The sequence below is a fragment of the Mobula hypostoma genome, chromosome 22 (genome assembly GCF_963921235.1).
Source record: "Mobula hypostoma chromosome 22, sMobHyp1.1, whole genome shotgun sequence".
Classification (NCBI taxonomy): Eukaryota; Metazoa; Chordata; class Chondrichthyes; order Myliobatiformes; family Myliobatidae; genus Mobula; species Mobula hypostoma.
In genome coordinates this window covers 17420441-17438993 of record NC_086118.1, presented here as the reverse complement: position 1 = coordinate 17438993, position 18553 = coordinate 17420441, and the positions used below count along the sequence as shown (strand labels likewise).

At 43.5% G+C, this 18553-nt stretch overlaps 1 long non-coding RNA gene across 2 annotated transcripts in view; it reads left to right on the top strand.

The window, feature by feature from the left end:
• The window catches only part of LOC134336488 (uncharacterized), a 74868-nt gene extending 62766 nt beyond the window's left edge, over positions 1–12102 (top strand). For both annotated transcript variants that reach the window (XR_010015804.1, XR_010015803.1), the window contains one exon: positions 11653–12102. This is a non-coding gene — a long non-coding RNA (uncharacterized LOC134336488). The remainder of the gene's footprint in view (positions 1–11652) is intronic.
• The last annotated feature ends 6451 nt before the right edge of the window (positions 12103–18553 follow it).

The following is an 18553-nucleotide window of genomic DNA, read 5'->3' as shown; positions in this document are numbered from 1 at the left end:
TAAGATACGGATGCATGGAGACAGAGTAAGAGTATTGGCATGGACAGTGGATTGGTTAACCAATAGAAGGCAGAGAGTTGGTATAAATGGGTGTTTCTCCGGTTGGCAGTCAGTGGTGAGTGGGGTGCCGCAGGGGTCGGTGCTGGGCCTGCAGCTGTTTACCATTTACATTGATGATTTGGAAGAGGGGACTGAGTGTAGCGTAGCAAAAGCTGATGACACTAAACTGAGTGGAAAAGCAAATTGTACAGAAGATTTGGAAAGTCTGCAGAGGGATATAGTTAAGTTAAATGAGTGGGCCAATGTCTGGCAGATGGAATACAATGTTGGGAAATGTGAGATCATCCAATTTGGAAGGACTAACAGAAGAGCAGATTATAATTTAAATGGTGAAAGATTGCAGCATGCTGTTGTGCAAAGGGACTTGGGAGTGCTTGTTCATGAATCACAAAAAGTTGGCTTGCAGGTACAATAGGTTATTAAGGAGGCAAATGGAATGTTAGCCTTCATTGCTAGAGGGATTGAGCTCAAAAGCAGGGAGGTTATGCTGCAACTATACAGGGTACTGGTGAGGCTGCACCTGGAGTACTGTGTGCAGTTCTGGTCTCCATACTTGAGGAAGGATATACTGGCTTTGGAGGTAGTGCAAAGGAGGTTCACCAGGTTGATTCCAGGGATGAAGGGGTTAACCTATGAAGAGAGATTGAGTTGCCTTGGACTATACTCTCTGGAATTCAGAAGAATGAGAGGGGATCCGATAGAAACATACAAAATGTTGAAAGGGATAGATAAGATAGAAGTAGGAAAGTTGTTTCCATTGGTAGGTGAGACTAGAACTAGAGGACATTGCCTCAAGATTCAGAGGAGAAGATTTAGGACTGAGGTGAGGAGAAACTGTTTTTTCCAGAGAGTGGTGAATCTGTGGAATTCTCTGCCTAGTGAAGCAGTTGAGGCTTCTTCACTGAATATATGTAAGATACAGTTAGATAGATTTTTACATAGTAGGGGAACTAAGGGTTATGGGGAAAAGGCAGGTAGATGGAGCTGAGTTTACGGACAGATCAGCCATGATCTTATTGAATGGCGGGGCAGGCTTGATAGGCTGGATGGCCTACTCCTGCTCCTATTTCTTATATTCTTGTGTTTAATTACAAAGAAGGCATGACTGTGATCATTTGGAGTTCGAGTAGATTTAGTGTGACACCAAAGACACTCAGGTCTCTGCAGATGTACTGTGGAGGGTATTCCAACTGGCTGCATTACCATCTGGTATGGAGGAACCAGTGAAGAGGACTGGAAGCAGCTGTAGAAAGTTGCAAACTGAGCCAGGTCGATCATGGGAAATAGCCTCCCCAGCATCCAGGACACCTTCAAAAAGCAATACCTCAGAAAGGTGGCATCTATCACTGAGGGCATTTATCACCCAAGACATGCCCTCTTCTCATTGCTATCATCAAGGAGGAGGTACAAGATCCCAGAAGACATACACTCAACATTTCAGGAACAGTTCCTTCCCCTCCGTCATCAGATCTCTGAATATACATTGAACCATGAACATTACCTCACTATTATTTTTCCTCTCTTTTTGCACCACTTATTTAATTTATTCTATTTATGTACTTCTTATCGTAATTAGTAGTTTTTAAAAAAGTATTTTGTATTGCAATGTACTGTTGCCGCAAACCAATAAATTTCATGACATATGCCAGTGATATTAAACTGATGCTAATTCTGAAGGTTGATGTGTTAGGAGGCATAATCTGTTGAAAAATGAGAAGGACCTAAGTGTTGCATATCTCAGTTTGCCTATGACACTAACTTGAATGGGAAAGCAAATTATGCAGAGGATGTGGAGAGTTTGCTGAGAGATAGATAGGTTAAGTGAGTGGGCAAAACCTGGCAGATAGAGTTTATTTATTTATTTATTTTATTGAGATACAATGTGGAATAGGCTCTTCCAGATCTTCATGCTGTGATGCCTAATACCCCCCAGTTTAACCATAGCCTAATCTCAGGACAATTTGCAAAGATCAATTAACCTGTCAACCAGTATGTTTGGACTGTGAGAGGAAACCCACACAGTCATGGGAGAACATACAAATTCCTTACAGACAATGTCAGGATTGGTAAATGCAAGGTCGTCCACTTAGAAGGGAAGAAAAAAGCTAAAATTTAAATGGTGAAAGATTACAGCATCGTGTTGTACAGAGGGACTTGAAACTTTTGTGCATGAATCACAAAAGGTTGGCTTGCAGGTGCAATAGATTTTTTCAGAAGACAAGTGGAATGTTGGCCTTCATTGCTAAAAGGATCGAATTTAAAAGCAGGGAGGTGATGCTGAAGCCGTCAGTTTCCAGATGAAATGGTCAGGCCACAGCTGCAGCACTGAATGCAGTTCTAGTCTCCTTACTTGAGAAAAGATATGCTGTCTTAGAGGTAGTGTAGTGGAGGTTCACCAGGTTAATTCGAGAGATGAAGGGCTTAGCCTATGAGGAAGATTGAGTCACTAATTGGAATTCACAAGAATGAAAGTCGATCTTATAGAAACATATAAAAATATGAAAGGGATAGATAACACAGAGGCCGGAAAGTTATTTCCATTGGTAGGTGAGAAGAGAACTAGGGGACATAGCTTCAAGACTTGGGGGAGTAGATTTAGGATGGACATGAGGAGGAAATGTTTTACTCAGAGATTAGTGAATGCCTGAGGAAGCAGTAGAGGCTACCTCATTATATATTTGAGATGCAGTTAAATTGATTTTGCATCGTAGAGGAATTAAAAATTATATGGAAGAAGCTGGTAGGTGGAGTAGTGTTCAAGGCCAGATCAGCCATGGTACTGATGAATTCTCGATTAGGCCAGATGGCCTAATCTACTCCTTTCTCTTACCTTCTTGTCTACAACTCGCTAGATGGGCTAGTGGTAGTTAAATGTAGAGTAATTTCAACATGGAATAGACACCAAAGTGAGTGAGCCAAGGAAAAGAGGTTGTCTTATACTTTACCTCTGTTCTCCACAGTGAAAACGCTGTATCAGTGAAATGGAGACAAAAGAGAATGCAAACACTGTTGCAAGAATAAATAGCTGGAAGAGCAATTTAGCAGCTTAAACAGCGTCTGTGGAGGAAATGGAATTGTCAACCTTTCCGGTCAAGACCCTGCATCAGGATTGAGAATGGAAGTGGATGTGTAAAGAGGAGAGGGGCAGGAGTGAGATAGAGATGGTAGGTGATAGGTGGATCAAGGAGGGGTGAGGGAGTACATTGTGAATGCTGCAATAATGAAAAGAAAATGTAGAAAAGAAGGACACTAATCCCATTGTTACACAAGCTGGCTCAAAGATGTCTTATTCACTATGTCAAGCCATTGTTTAAGCCACAACTTGTGAAACCCAAAGAAAATATAACCATTGGACATTAGTATGCTTTAAGCATAAAATGATCTCATAGAACAAGTGCAGGATTAGGATTAAGGTTTGAAAAGAGTAACGATGTTATTTGGTACATTGACTGCTCCCTCAGTCTACTGTATTTCCATTGTCTTTCTCCCCCATCTCTTCATCCTCACCTCCCCTCTGTTGGCACTTCTGTTTTCTCAAGGTACACATCCTATTAGTTCTATTGAAACAAGCTTGCTGTGAAAGAGCACCAGGCATTGGCACTTAAGCAATTTAATATTATTAAGACTCATTTCTGGGTTTTGTTGAAGCCTCCAGGTTTTGGCAAGTACTGTAACTGCATGCCCTATCTCATGCTCAAACTTAAGCACTGACAAATTTCTACCTGGACGGAAGCCTGGGAAGAGTTTATTTGTCATCTATGCCAGGAGAGCACTAGATCCTTTTTCAAATTTCTACCTTTTTCTCAAGTAATCCAACTGAACAGCCTCTGGAATACAGGAACAGGAAGGTGGGCAGTGGATGTGTTTCTTTTCATGGCAACAAAATAATAATCTGTAATGTACTCCATTGAGCAATAGATCCGAGATGAAAATGGACAGCAGCCAAGACCTCTCCTCCAGGCCATACTCTTCCCAGTTGACCAGGTACTGCACTCTCCATCCACAATAATAAGAATCCATCAACCAGTGAGCCATGAACACTGGACCACCTTGCACCATCCTGGGTTCCGAAGGTTCAGGCTCAGGTGAGATGAGCTTTTCATGAACAGCGAGGCTTGAAGTAGGACGTGTGGAAAGTAGGTGTGATCCTGAGGGATGGTGGCAACTGAAAATTGCAAGTGACTTTATTGATGCGCTGGGTAATCTTGAAGGGACAGACGAACCATGGCGAGAGCTTGCGGAAGTCGTTGCGTAGGGGCAGATCACAGGTGGACAATCAGTTGCAATCCCCGGGCTGGAGTAGTCTGGTTGGATCCTGCTGGCGGTTGGCTTGGCATCAATACACACAGTTGATAGCTCAGATGGGCCTTTGTATCCTCTTCCTAGCATTCAGTCATTGGCGAAAAGGGCCCTGACAGATGAGACCTCGACTGTTGGCTCCTCCATAGGGAACAATGGGACTTGGTAGCCATGAAGCACTTCAAACGATGACATACCCGTGGCAGAGGAGGTGTGTAGATTCTGGGGCAGTTCTTCTTCCGTGTGGAAGGGTTGCAGGCAGCAAAGCATAACAGAAATTTCTGCACTTACTGATTGGCTCTTTCTGACTGGCCATTAGTTTGTGGATGACTGCCATAAGACAAACTGACAGAAGTGCCGAGAAGGGAGCAGAAAGTTCGCCAGAATTGGGAAACGAGTTGTGGGCCTCAGTATGACATAATGCCCTGAGGGAAAACAGGCATGGAAGAATTTATGCATTGTCTCAGCAACTGATAGAGTTTGAGGAGGACAATGTCGTGCACTATCTTGGAGAATTGGTCCACCACTGTCATGATCACCATGGTGATGTGGGCCCATGGGCTTCGAGGGACTGGTAGGAGCTGCAGGAGGCCAGAGGGCTGCTGTTTTGAGGAATTGTACTGGGCACATTGAGGGCAGGCAGCGACGAACTGCCTTTTATCTGTGATGATGGTAGGCCACTAGAACCGGTATTGCAGAAAATCTAGGGTCCATCATATGCCTGGGGGGGGGTGGTGGAAGTGGTTGTAAGGAGTGGGCCCACTGGAGTGCCTTAAAGAGAGCACATGGCTTCTGGCACATACATGTGATTGTCAGGTGTGGTGGCTGGAACAGGCTTGTGCTGCAGGGCCTATCGGATCTGGTTCTCATGGTCCCAGATGATCGGGGCGAGGATCTGTGAGGATGGAATGATGAGCTGAGGGTCGATCTCCATTTCAGCTGGGACAAACAGGGATCTGCCTCATTGTTCTTGTAGCTGGGCTGGTAGGGTACGGTGAAGAATTGCTCAGAGATAGGCCCCAGCAAGCCTAGCGTGGATTGTGTTGGCAGGTCTGGTGAATGGATATAAGGTTATGGAGGTCAGTTCAGATCAGGCAGTGCTTGGTGTTATCCCATCAGCCAATGTCTCCATTCCTCTAACACACATTTAATAGCGAGTGGTTTCCTGTCTCCTACTCCATAATGCTGATGTATAGGGTTGAACTTGAGTGAGAAGAAAGCACAAGGATATGATCTCCTAGTCTTCACTAGAGAGGATGGTCCAGGCATTCATGTCACATGTGACCACCTCTTCTATAAAAGGTGTGGAGGGGTTCGGATGGCAGAGAATGGGAGTGGTGGTGAAGCATCTCTTGAGCTTCTCAAAAGCATGATGTGTGTCAGCAGACCAGGTATCAGTAAGGTGCTCGATGAGGGAGATGAGAGGAGCAATGATTTGGCTATTCTTCCTGATGAAATGGTGGTAGATGTTGGAGAAGCCAAAGGAACATTAACTGTTTGAGGGAACACTGCTGGGGCAATTTAACAACATTGTGCACTTTCTCTGGGACCATGGCTTTGGGGTGAAAAGACATATCTCAGGAAGGAAATGACTTGGGTGTAGAACTGGCACTTTCTAATTTGGAGTAGAGTTGGTTTTTGAGGAGACACTGAAGGAGGTGACAGACATGGTCTTGGGGGTCCTTGAAGGAGATGAGGATGTCATTAAGGTAAACAATGACAGACTTGAGTTGTATGTCTCAGAAGATCTCATGAATCATGACTTGGAAAATGGCCGGACTGTTGGAAAATCCAAAAGGCACCACCAAGTATTCATGGTGGCCAGTGGAATGCTGACTTCCACTCATTCCCTTGGCAGATGTGGATTACATACAGAGTTTGGTGTAGATCTGGGCTTTGGTGTAGATTGGTGTAGGTTTGGGTGTAGAAGGGGCGAGGGTAGCAGTTCTTAATGGTGATTTTATTGAATCCACAGTGGTCAATGCAGGGATGAAGGCCTCCATATTTTTTTGACAAAGAAGAATCCTGCATCGACTGGGGATGGATGGCCGAATGAAGCTATGATGTAGCGTTTTGGCGATGTGATCATTCTAGGCTTGGGTCTCAGGAGGGGAGAGGGAGAAAAGAAGTCTTGGTGTCTAGGAAGAGGTTTATTGTGCAGTTATGGGGTCTGTGAGATAGCAGGGTACCAGCCTCCCTTTTACAAGTAGGCATTTGATGTGTGGGTGATTGGCTGGTCCACAGTAAACGCACAAATTGTTTCTTCGCTGATGGGGGGGGGGTGGTGGTGGGTTAAGAGAGCTCTCTCGAACTTTATGGCTTCTGTAGGTGTTGATTGTGAGGGTTCTGCAGCCTAAAATGGTGCTGGAATGGAACTGGTGTTCTGGCTGGTGAACTGGAGGGCCGTTCCACCAGATGCTTGTCAACATGGATGGCCAGAGTGATGAGGCTTTCAAGGTTGGTGGGCATCTCCCAGGTAAGCAGTTCATCTGTCAAGTGTTCCGAGAGGTCTTGATGGAATGCAGAAGCCAGCACTGCTTCCACATTCCAGCTGGACTCTGTCGCGAGGGTCCTGAATTCAACGGTGTATTCCACATTGAGCGTGAGCCTTAATGCATGCAAACTATCTGATCCTCTGCCTCCCTTCCACTTAGACTCATAGAGTCATAGAAAAGTACAGCACAGAAACAGGCCCTTCCAAACTATTTAAACTACCTTCTCCCCTCGACCTGCACTGGGATTATAGCCCTTGATACCCCTACCATCCATGTACCTAACCAAACTTCTCTTAAATGTTGAAATCAAGCTTACATGCACCTCCTGTCCTGGCAACTCATATCACGCTGTCATGACCCTTTGAGTAAAGAAGTTCCCCCTCATGTTCTGCTTAAACTTTTCACCTTTCACTCCTAACCCATGACCTCTAATTGTAGAACCTCCCACCCAGTGCAAAAAGCCTGCCTGCATTTATCCTATCTATATTCCTCATTATTTAGTATATCCCTATTTCAAATCTCCTCTCGATCTTCTACATTCTACAAGGAATGAAATCCTAACCTCTTCAGTTTTTCTTTATAACGCAGGTCTTTCAGATCTGGCAACATCCTTGTAAGTTTTCTCTGTACTCTTTTGACCTTATTCGCATCTTTCTTGTAGGTAGGTGACCAAAAATGCACACAATACTCCAAACTAGGCCTCATCAGTGTTCAATATTTCAACAGTTCAATAGTCCCATTTAGTATCAGAGAATGTATACAATACACAACCATGAAAACAGAAGCGTGCCCCAAAGAACGCGTGACAGGATAAATGTTAGAACCCTAAAGCACCCCCCCCAACTCTGCCTCCCATGCAGCAGCAAAGCAGTGACCCTTCCGCACCCCCACTTATTTCAGCAAAACAACTCGGTGATTTACTGTGGTAAAGTCTGCCACATCGCTTTTTTTTCTGAGTTCTCTGATTCAAGAGTTAGCGACAAAATCTCCCCGGCCAACGACAGAGAGATAGCACGCACAATTCGCTGACTGCTGAGGCCCTGACAGCTGATCTGCTGCTCCCGATATTCCGTTTTCTCTTGCAACACATCAGCTGGTGGCACCGACATAGAGTCAGCTCATCCACAGGGCCATAAAGCATCACAACGCCAAAAGCAAGCTCATCTTCTAGGTTGGGTACTTGGAATATCGAAAAACAACCAGTCGATGAGCCCCAGAAGTGGGTCCCACCGCTGCAAAGTACCAAAGTTTGAGTGTAGCTCTAGGTCAGGGTCTCCAATAGAACCCCATCCACCTTGAAAAGGTAAAAGAGAGACATTAAAGGTAGAAATTGAGCTGTTTCCGTAGATGAGCTTGAAGGAGCCACTGTCGAGCACCAACGTACCTTCACTCCCTCCTCCCTGTTGTATAACGTCTTATACAACTTGAACATAACATCACACCTCCTGTACTCAGTGCTTTGATTTACGAAGGCCCAACGTGACAAAAACTTCATTTACGACCCTATCTACCTGTGATGCCACTCTTGATGAATTATGGATCTTTATTCCCAGATCCCTTTGTTCTACCACATTCCTCAGAGCACTACTGTAAGGCCTACCCTGGTTGGTCCTACCAAAGTGCAACACCTCACACTTGTCTGTATCAAAGTCCATCTGCCATTTTTCCAGCTGCAAGCAATAATCGCCTTCCTCGCTATCCACTATATCCTCAATCTGTGTCACCTGCAAATTTGCTGATCCATTTAACCACATTATCAACCAGATCATTGATATTGATGACAAGGAACAATGGACTCAGCACTAGTCGCTGTGTTACTCCACAAGTCACAGGTTTCCAGTCAGAGAAGCAACCATCTGCTGTCACTCTCTAGCTTTTTCCGCAAAGCCAATATCTAATCCAATTTACTACCTCACCTCGAATGCCGGGTAACTGAACCTTCTTGACCACCCTCCCATGCAGGACCTTCCTGGATGGTTGTAAACCTGGCATAACTTGACGGTGAATTCCTCACATTTATTGCAAAGGGTGGTTTTATTGTGGCGGCCCAGGTCAGAGCTCGCCCAGTAATGAGAGAGATGATGAATGCAAAATTGGCTTGATTCGTAGCATACAGTGATGTCTGGAGCTCAATGTGCAATGACGCACCGGGACAGGGTGTTGCACTGTCAGGTTGGGGATCCATCAAAGCATTTAGGTTCTGGAATTTGGATCTCTGAGGGAGGAATTTGACTGGTGTGGCGTTGCTGTAGTGAGACAGAGAGTTGGTTGGGAGTGGCGAGCAGATGGGCAATGGTTTCCTGCTCCTTCTGGATCGTGTACTCATTAAGGCAGACGTCTTCCTTCAGGTGAGCAAAAGCTCCTGGCTCAATCACTGGTTCACCCATCCTGTCAGGAAATGTAGAGGAGGCTTGACCCAAACACAGAGCAGCAGAAACAATTTAGCAGCGATTGATCACTTTAATGATAACCTGCAAAATATAACAAGCCATGAGGGGCCACAAAGCAAGAGAAACAGATAATTAACACAACAAAGCAACAAGGTAACTGAAGGCAAAGAGCAATTGGCTGAGGCTGGTTGATTTGAGGGGTGAAAAAAGCCCATGGATGAGAGTTAGGTTTAAATAGGTTGCAGGTGATGAGATGGGAACGAGTGGCAAGTGACTCCTGTTAGCTAGGTGGAGACTGTGAGGTGACTGCTAGTATAGTTGCTGCTACTTTTCTTGCTATGGTTGAGAATCTCTCCCTTTTGATTATACCCATCATCCTTTATAGTGTTGTACATAGTGTGCTTTAGTCCATGAAGTCCTTTCAGCCACTGATGCTACACACTGTAATTGTACTAGAGCTTGGAAGGTATTCGCTGCCTGATCATAATAGAGTGCAATGCAGCATAAAGATTTGCTGTTGCTGCCTTAGTAAAGGAGTCAGCTTGTTTGTTCCCACTAGTTATTTCATCCTTCTTGTTAGTATGAGCCACATCGTTTATAACAGCAATTACAGTAAGTAAATGAAAGGCAGTTTTATAGGATCATAGTTAATTCGCCATGTTCTTTCCAAGTTCCGAAGAGATGAGAAACCCGCATAGTTTCCCTAATTGTCCACTGTCACGTGAGACACGGTGAGATTCAGTTTAAGTGTTTACAGCAGCACCAGCTGAAAGGTTGAAGGCTTTTGTTCATGTAAAAAGGTTTAGCTGCTTGAGCAGAACAGAGGGCAGGTAACTGTGCCATCTCTCCACTAAAATCTTTCCTAGTATTGAATTGGCAGGAAAAGCCGTCAAAGAAAAATTACGCACAGGCTTATATCAAGCGTCATTTTACAACGGGCAGAATTAAAATTGTACAGATTCTTAAGTACAGCTTGGGAAGAGATTACTTAAAGTAAAGTGAGTAGTCCATGGTGCTGGCGGTGGTGGAGGTACAAATTGTTACCCAGGTTGTCTTGCTTCAGTCCCAGTAGCCAGGCTGTCCACAAACAACATGGACATCCCAATGTTTACCCCTACTGTATCCAGCATTCCATTTCCATGTATGTTAACGTGAATCAAAAAACTGTAAATCATACATTTAGAACAGCATTATTGAAAATGTGCTGCACCTACACTGTTCAAAACACAAGCGGATCACATGAGCCATATGTGTATAAAGCAGGTAATGTTGAACTAAAGTTCACAGTGAAATTTTAAGCAGAAGTTAATCTGGTAATAATTAGCCAAAATTTGGTCACTGTCAGTCTGGTTAAATATAAAACAAAACTGCAAGTTAAAATAACATTTAAATTGTATAGGGCTGCTCTCATGATACTTTCAAAGCAGTGTACAATATTGCCCAGAGGCTATAGTGGAGCAGCCGGGAAGTCTCAAACAAGTATTGTTCTCATTCCTTTAACTGCTTTAATCCTTTGATGTTGTAATTTCTTTTGGCAATATTATAAAACACTCCCAATTTTATTTAACTCTTCTCATCTCACATAAGTAATGGTACATTAACCTTTCCTTTAACCTATATTTACAATAATATTTATTAAGACAGGGGCCTTCGCTTCGCTTCGCTTCTAGAGTTAACGCAGAATACTTTTGAAAACATTTATGCATGTCTTCTGCTTATTCATTAACATCATTATTTTCTGACTGACACTTTTTATATGCCTATCTACAGTGTGAGGAAAACATTTTCTTGGAACTCATAATAGATCAGTTCAAGGTACATTTACATCAGCATTTTGCTCATCCTCCATGCAGCCCTCTGCCTTCTGTATCCCATAGTGCAACTGGGAACCACCTGTGACAGGGCACCGGCCTCACCAAGTACTTAAGAGGCACCACTTGGCGTGGGTCCTGTTGAAACTATCCCTAGGAAAGGCAGGGGTGCAGCATCTAATTCATTCTCAGACTCTGATGTTAATTCTTTCTATTCAAATACTGAGGTAGGCACTATCATACTTTGCCTGCTTTTGCTGTGTATTTTTCTTCTTTAACATTTGTTCACTTCTCCTGCCATTTGCACAGGATTCATCCAACCATTTTTATATTTCACATCTACATTGAACAAACACAGACCACACTAAAGTCTTCTCAAATTTTCCTTTCTCTAACACGTCTGCAGATACTCACTTAGTTCATTTCACCCATACCACATTCTCAACATACTTAATGCTTTCTGGTCCAAACTGTACAAATATGCACGCTACCAGAGTCCTTTAGAGGTCTGGGACTTGAACTTTCGTGCTGTCATTCATGTGCACAGTATCAGGAATTTCTTTTTTTTTAAACCTCACACTTATCAATTTTTTCCAGTGCTTCCAGCAGGACCCAATCCAGACCAGGGCATCTTCTTGCAGGACATAACCCAGGCCACAGCAACTTCATATGGGACCTGATCCAATCCATGGTAACTTCATGCAGGGCCTGATCCAGACCACAGCAACTTCTTCCTGTGCTTCCTTGACCAGGGCACCCTTTTTTGTAATTCTGCTCCTTTCCTATGTTGGCGACTAAGGTGTTGCTGTACCCTGACTACTCCACACAGGACGAAATTTGCGTTCCAGCAGCAGACTCAGTCCTTTGCTCAATTGTGTGCAGACTAGAATTTAGGACTGATCAGCTACCAGGGCTGAGTTCCTTTCTCCCATATAACAAAGTCAAGGGTTAGCCTTCTTGGTGGAACCTCTAAATAACTGTCGTCTCCAATAATAAAATAAAATATCTGGACCCACACTCTTATGACTCAATCGCATTTTATTTTACTTGTGCACAAGGAGAGCAGCATGACCCCTGTAACCACACTGTTCTGAATTCTGAATATAGAAATGCCCTTTTATTATGTTATGAAAATTAACGATTTGGTGAACTGGTGTATGTTTGAATTCGTTACTTGCAATAGCAATCACCATTCACAAAAGTCAATAGAGAGGTGCTAAAAGTCAACAAAAACTTCAAGCCTGCAACAGATGATACTTTGAAGTTATTGAAGCAATTGTCCCTTAGTTGGTGTGTTATTGGTTATCTTGGATTGGTTATCTTGTCTTCAGACCCGTAATATGCAAAAGAAAACTATGCTCTTCAAAGACCTTTCTCTCCTGGAGTGTCTGCACTATTTTCAATCTATCTTGCCTGGGTATTACCTTAACCTTGCCTTTCCATAACTTCCACAACCCACATAGTCATAGTCATAGTCATACTTTATTGATCCCGGGGGAAATTGGTTTTCGTTACAGTTGCACCATAAATAATAAATAGTAATAAAACCATAAATAGTTAAATAGCAATATGTAAATTATGCCAGGAAATAAGTCCAGGACCAGCCTATTGGCTCAGGGTGTCTGACCCTCCAAGGGAGGGTTGTAAAGTTTGATGGCCACAGGCAGGAATGACTTCCTATGACGCTCTGTGCTGCATCTCAGTGGAATGAGTCTCTGGCTGAAGGTACTCCTGTGCCCAACCAGTACATTATGTAGTGGATGGGAGACGTTGTCCAAGATAGCATGCAACTTGGATGGCATCCTCTTTTCAGACACCACCGTCAGAGAGTCCAGTTCCATCCCCACAACATCACTGGCCTTACGAATGAGTTTGTTGATTCTGTTGGTGTCTGCTACCCTCAGTCTGCTGCCCCAGCGCACAACAGCAAACATGATTGCACTGGCCACCACAGACTCGTAGAACATCCTCAGCATCGTCCGGCAGATGTTAAAGGACCTCAGTCTCCCCAGGAAATAGAAACGGCTCTGACCCTTCTTGTAGACAGCCTCAGTGTTCTTTGACCAGTCCAGTTTATTGTCAATTCATATCCCCAGGTATTTGTAATCCTCCACCATGTCCACATTGACCCCCTGGATGGAAACAGGGGTCACCGGTACCTTAGCTCTCCTCAGGTCTACCACCAGCTCCTTAGTCTTTTTCACATTAAGCTGCAGATAATTCTGCTCACACCATGTGACAAAGTTTCCTACCGTAGCCCTGTACTCAACCTCATCTCCCTTGCTGATGCATCCAACTATGGCAGAGTCATCAGAAAACTTCTGAAGATGACAAGACTCCGTGCAGTAGTTGAAGTCTGAGGTGTAAATGGTGAAGAGAAAGGGAGACAAGACAGTCCCCTGTGGAGCCCCAGTGCTGCTGATCACTCTGTCAGACACACAGTGTTGCAAGCACATGTACTGTGGTCTGCCAGTCAGTCTATAAGGACAACATGACTTTACTGTTGCCTTCCATTTTATGTCTCTGCCCCACTCGGACTCTGACCTCTCTGCATTATTATAACAAGGCCCAATACAAGCCTAAGAGAAAACACCTCCACTTCCATCTGAGCGCTTTGTAACCTTCTAGCTCAGTTTCACACTAAGGGAACGTGTTCCTTCTTTCTTGCCTGTATCAGAACTGTATAGTTCTGCCAAACAAACCCCTGTGACTTTTCTTGTGCTTTCCAAGAGAATTGACAAGCCTTCTGGGAATGTCCCACAACCCTACAACACGTAACACAGTTTAAAAGCCTGGCACATCAACTCCTTCAATCTCACCTTGACAGAGAAAACTTCTGATCTACTCATCCCTCCGTCTCCTTCTCTGCCACCAGAACTAACTTGTTTTCTCCCCTCCTCAGTTCTGACGAAGGACCTACTTTTGATCATGGACACACGGGAGACTACAGATGCTGGATTCAGGCGGGTCTCAACAGGTCGAGTGGTGTTGTGAAAGCAAGTGGACAGTTGGCATTGTGGGACAAGACCCTTTATCTGAACTCTGATTGCCTCTTTCCCTCCACAGATACTGCCAGATCCTTTGAGTTCTTCCAGCACTTTGTTTGTTGCTCCATTTTGCAGCCACCTAGTTAAAGCGAAAGGGTCTTTAAAAAGGAAACACATAGATGGGGTGGCACTGTAGCATAGTGGTTAGCACAGTGTTTACAATACCAGCGACCTGGGTTCAATTCCCACTACTGCCTGTAAGGAGCTTGTGTGTTCTCCCTGTGAATGTGTGGCTTTCCTCCAGGTGCTCTGGTTTCCTCCTACCATCCAAAGACACACCGGTTGGTAGTTTAATTGGTCATTATATATTGCCCCATGATTAGGCTAGGATTAAACTCAGAGGGTTGCTGGGCAGCATGGCTTGAAGGATCAGAAGGGCTTACTGTGTGCTGTATAACAACCAATCAATCAATCAATCAATAAATAAATACTTAGGGAAGTCATAGGAGTACATTGAGTGTAAGAAGTACGTTGAATATATGAACATTTAATTTTAGTATGAACATTGACTTGCATATTTCTTCTAATCGAGTTTAGAGTCATACAGGTGTACAGATAGGTTGCTTGTGTCCATCAGTAAATTGATGGTTCTCATCCATATGCAAGGTAAGGCGGGTTAATGTAATTGTATGAGCAGGTGAGTAAAGGTTTGAAGCATGTCTCTGTGGTGGTGAGTGGACTAGAGGATGCAGTTTGAAATGTGGCAATGTACCGACAGCAAAAGAGAAGGGCTGAGTGATATGACCTGTCTTTTTCAACAGGTAACGCACACAAGGTGCTGAAGGAACTCAGCAGGTCAAGCAGCATTAAAGGAAATGAATAAACAGTCGCTGTTTCAGGCCGAGACCCTTATTCAGGTCTGAGAAAGAAGGGGGAAGATGCCAGAATAAAAAGTTGGTGGGATCAGAGTAGGAGGCGAACTGGAGGGTGATAGGTGAAGCCAAGTGGTTGGGAAAGGTCAAGAGATGGAGAAGAATGAATTTGATAGGAGAAGGGAGTTGACCATAGGAGAAAGGGAAAGAGGACGGGGCTCAGGGGGACTTATAGGCAGGTGAGAAGAAGTAAAAGGTCAGAGTGAGGAATAGAGGAAGTGGAGGGGGGGAGGATGGATTATTTACCAGAAGGAGAAATTGATATTCATCTCATCATAAACAACAGGAATTCTGCAGATGCTGGAAATTCAAGCAACACACATCAAAGTTGCTGGTGAACTCAGCAGGCCAGGCAGCATCTCTAGGAAGAGGTGCAGTCGACGTTTCAGGCCGAGACCTGACGAAGGGTCTTGGCCTGAAATGTCGACTGCACCTCTTTCATCTCGTCATGTTGGAGGCTACCCAAATGTCTGCAACGAGTGCTGCCTGAGGCACTTTTCCTTCATCCTGCATTGCTGCCATGTAGCCATATAAGTAACTCTGCAGATAAGCCCCAACTGCAGTGTACAGAGCAGAATGCAGGGACAACCTTAAAACAGAGGATTACTACCAGCAACCACCTGCCACCAGGTACCTGCATTCATTTTGCTGTGAGTCTCAGGGTGCGATGAATCTTGGCAGCCAACCATGGAACTGGGAATGTTCAGCTTCCGTGTCATATATATTCGTGAACAATCCACCAGATTTGGACAAATCCAGGAATCACAGAGATGTTACTCTATAGGTATTCTAGGTATTTTTATATATATAGTCAGTCAGGCATGGTGGAACCATGGAGGAATTTGAGCAGAGTTGTAACATCAAAAGCATCCATATGAGTTCCATCAACCATATTTTTATTCTTCTTAAACTTTTATTCTTCTTTGTATGGTCTTATGGTCTTATGATGTGGCTTCTTGCATTTGAACAAATATTGAAAATTTTACTAAATTAGTTTTGTTAATTTATTATTCCACAGACACAAAAAATAGTATTATGACTGTTTAACAGAATAAGCCAAAGCTTTTATCACTCCAGCTTGCACTTCAACCACAGTCATGACCTCAAATATTGGTGACATCATTGTTGACTCATTTCCATAAAAATAATTGCTACTGGCAGGACTTCGTTACATTTAAAAATTAGGTGCAATTCTAGATTTGCCAGATTTGTTGACAACTTTATTATCTACTTCAATGTGCTCATATAAATGAAGTTTTATACAAGTGTAGGAAGACATCCAGAGTGTTCAGTAATAAAGAGAAAAGGGAACTAATAAACACGCAGATGGGAAAGGGGTTGAAGAATTGGTAAGCTGGTATTGAGAACTGAAAGATGGGTCAGAAGCAGGGATACAGAAAAAGTGGAGGGTAATTCCAGGAAGGTGGACTTAATAAGGAGCCACCAATAATGAAGGTAGAGTAAGTTGATACCGCTGCCAAATTGAGCATGTTTAACACCTTAAGGAAGTCTGCAGATGCTGGAAATCCAAAGCAATACACACACAAAATGCTGGAGGAACACAGGAGGACAGGAAGCATCTAAGAAAATGAATAAACAGTTGACATTTCAGACCGAGACCCTCCTTCACTACTGAGAAAGAAGAGGAGAAGATGCCAAAGTTAAAAAAAGTTGGAGAGGGGAACGAGGCTAGCTGGAAGGTAATAGGTGAAGTCAGGTGGGTGGGAACATCAAGCGCTGGAGAAGAAGGAACCCAACAGGAGAGGGCAGCGGATCTCAAGAGAAAGGGATTGAGTAGTGGGGAAGGCCTTTATGTATAAAACTTCATTGGTCATAGCTCCACAAAATGGTACAACACGAAAACTCACCGTAACATGATCATCCACTTTCTTTATCTGATTATTTGTAGACAATATGATAGAGTGCCTGCTGTACATAATCATTGCAAAAATCTCCACCAACAACCAAACTGTAATTCAACTTCAATGAAAAACGGACAGCCTTTGGAGAAATATCTAATTTATCGTGGGCAAACCCAATACCATAACAATCTTTATTTGCTTAAACATTATCATTTCTCAAGTATTATTGCAATTTTATGCTTCTGGGAAAAGAGAATGTTGCAATGTTTGCAAATGGATGCCTGGAGGAACATGAAGTCATTCAAACAAGCAAATCAGATCACACACTGTTTTGTTGTCTGAGCATCAACTTCTGTCCTATGAAAGGTCTTTTGTTCTTCTCTATCAGGTTGTCTCAGGATGTTTCCTTACAAGTAGGCTGACTGAATGTTTCAGACTCTGTGTACCCAGAGCTGGACTGCATATTAATAAAAGACACAGGGATTAGATACATACAGTATCTACACTCAGACATACACCGCAACAGTATACTTGGGCTAAAACTAGTGAAATGCGCTTCAGAAACATTTGGTAAGCTAACTAAACAACACTTTTCTATAAACTTGGGAAAGTCTGCTGCTGCTGGAAATCCAAAGCAACAAATACAAAATGCTAGAGGAACTCAATAGGTTTCAAAAGTTTCACAGTATAAATGATACAACCTTGAGATTTGTTTGCTTACAGGCAGCCTCAAAGCAAGAAACCTGAAAGAACACGATTTTTTTAAACTAAAATGGCATCATCTATGGAAATGAATAAACAGTCAATGTTTCAGGCTGAGACCCTTCTTCAGGACTGAGAAGGAAGGGGGAAGACACCAGAATAAAAAGATGGGAGGAGAGGAAGGAGGCTAGCTGGGAGGTGATGGGTGAAGCCAGGTGGGTAGGAAAGCCAAGGGGCTGCAGAGGAAGGAATTGGATAGGAGAGAAGAGTGGACCATAGAAGAAAGGGAAGGAGGAAGAGATCCAGGGAGGAGTGATAGGCAACTGAGAAGAGGTAAGTGTGGAGAATAGAGGAAAAAGGGAGGGGAGGGGGAGAAGCATTTTTTTTTACCAGAAGGAGAGCATTTTCTGTCACTCATGCCGGCCATACAAATGACAATTAGATTTTATTATAACATTTTATGATAGAATAGACAAAACTTCATTAGTTCTCACTGTTTTCATTTTCCGTCTTTTATAGAAAACCATAATTGCCAACTGTCTTCCTTTTTGCCTAACTGGAGTTTCTTCTCCTCTATATTTGACAAGGCTCACAACCACTTTGGTTCCATTTCACTCAATTCTGCTCCAACTGTGTCTCCTCCCACCCAAAACCAGGAGAACATTATCCTTGTCTTTACGTTCAACCCTATCAGATTCCATATTTTAAAGTATGTAAGTTCCGCAGCATCGCAAGTGGTTACGTTGCAGCGCCAGCTGTGAGATTGGAGTTTAATTCCCGCCACTGTCTATATGGACCACATGACCACATGGGTTTCTCTAGGCACTCTGCTTTCCTCCCATGTTCCGTAGATGTACGGTCAGGGTTGGTGAGCTGTCGGTATGTTATGCTGGCATCAGAAGCATGGCGACTCTTGTAGGCTGCTAACCATAATCCTCGCTGATTTGATTTGACATAAACGATGCCCTTGGTATGTTTTGGTGTATATGTGTCAAATAAAGCTCATCTTTTGAAG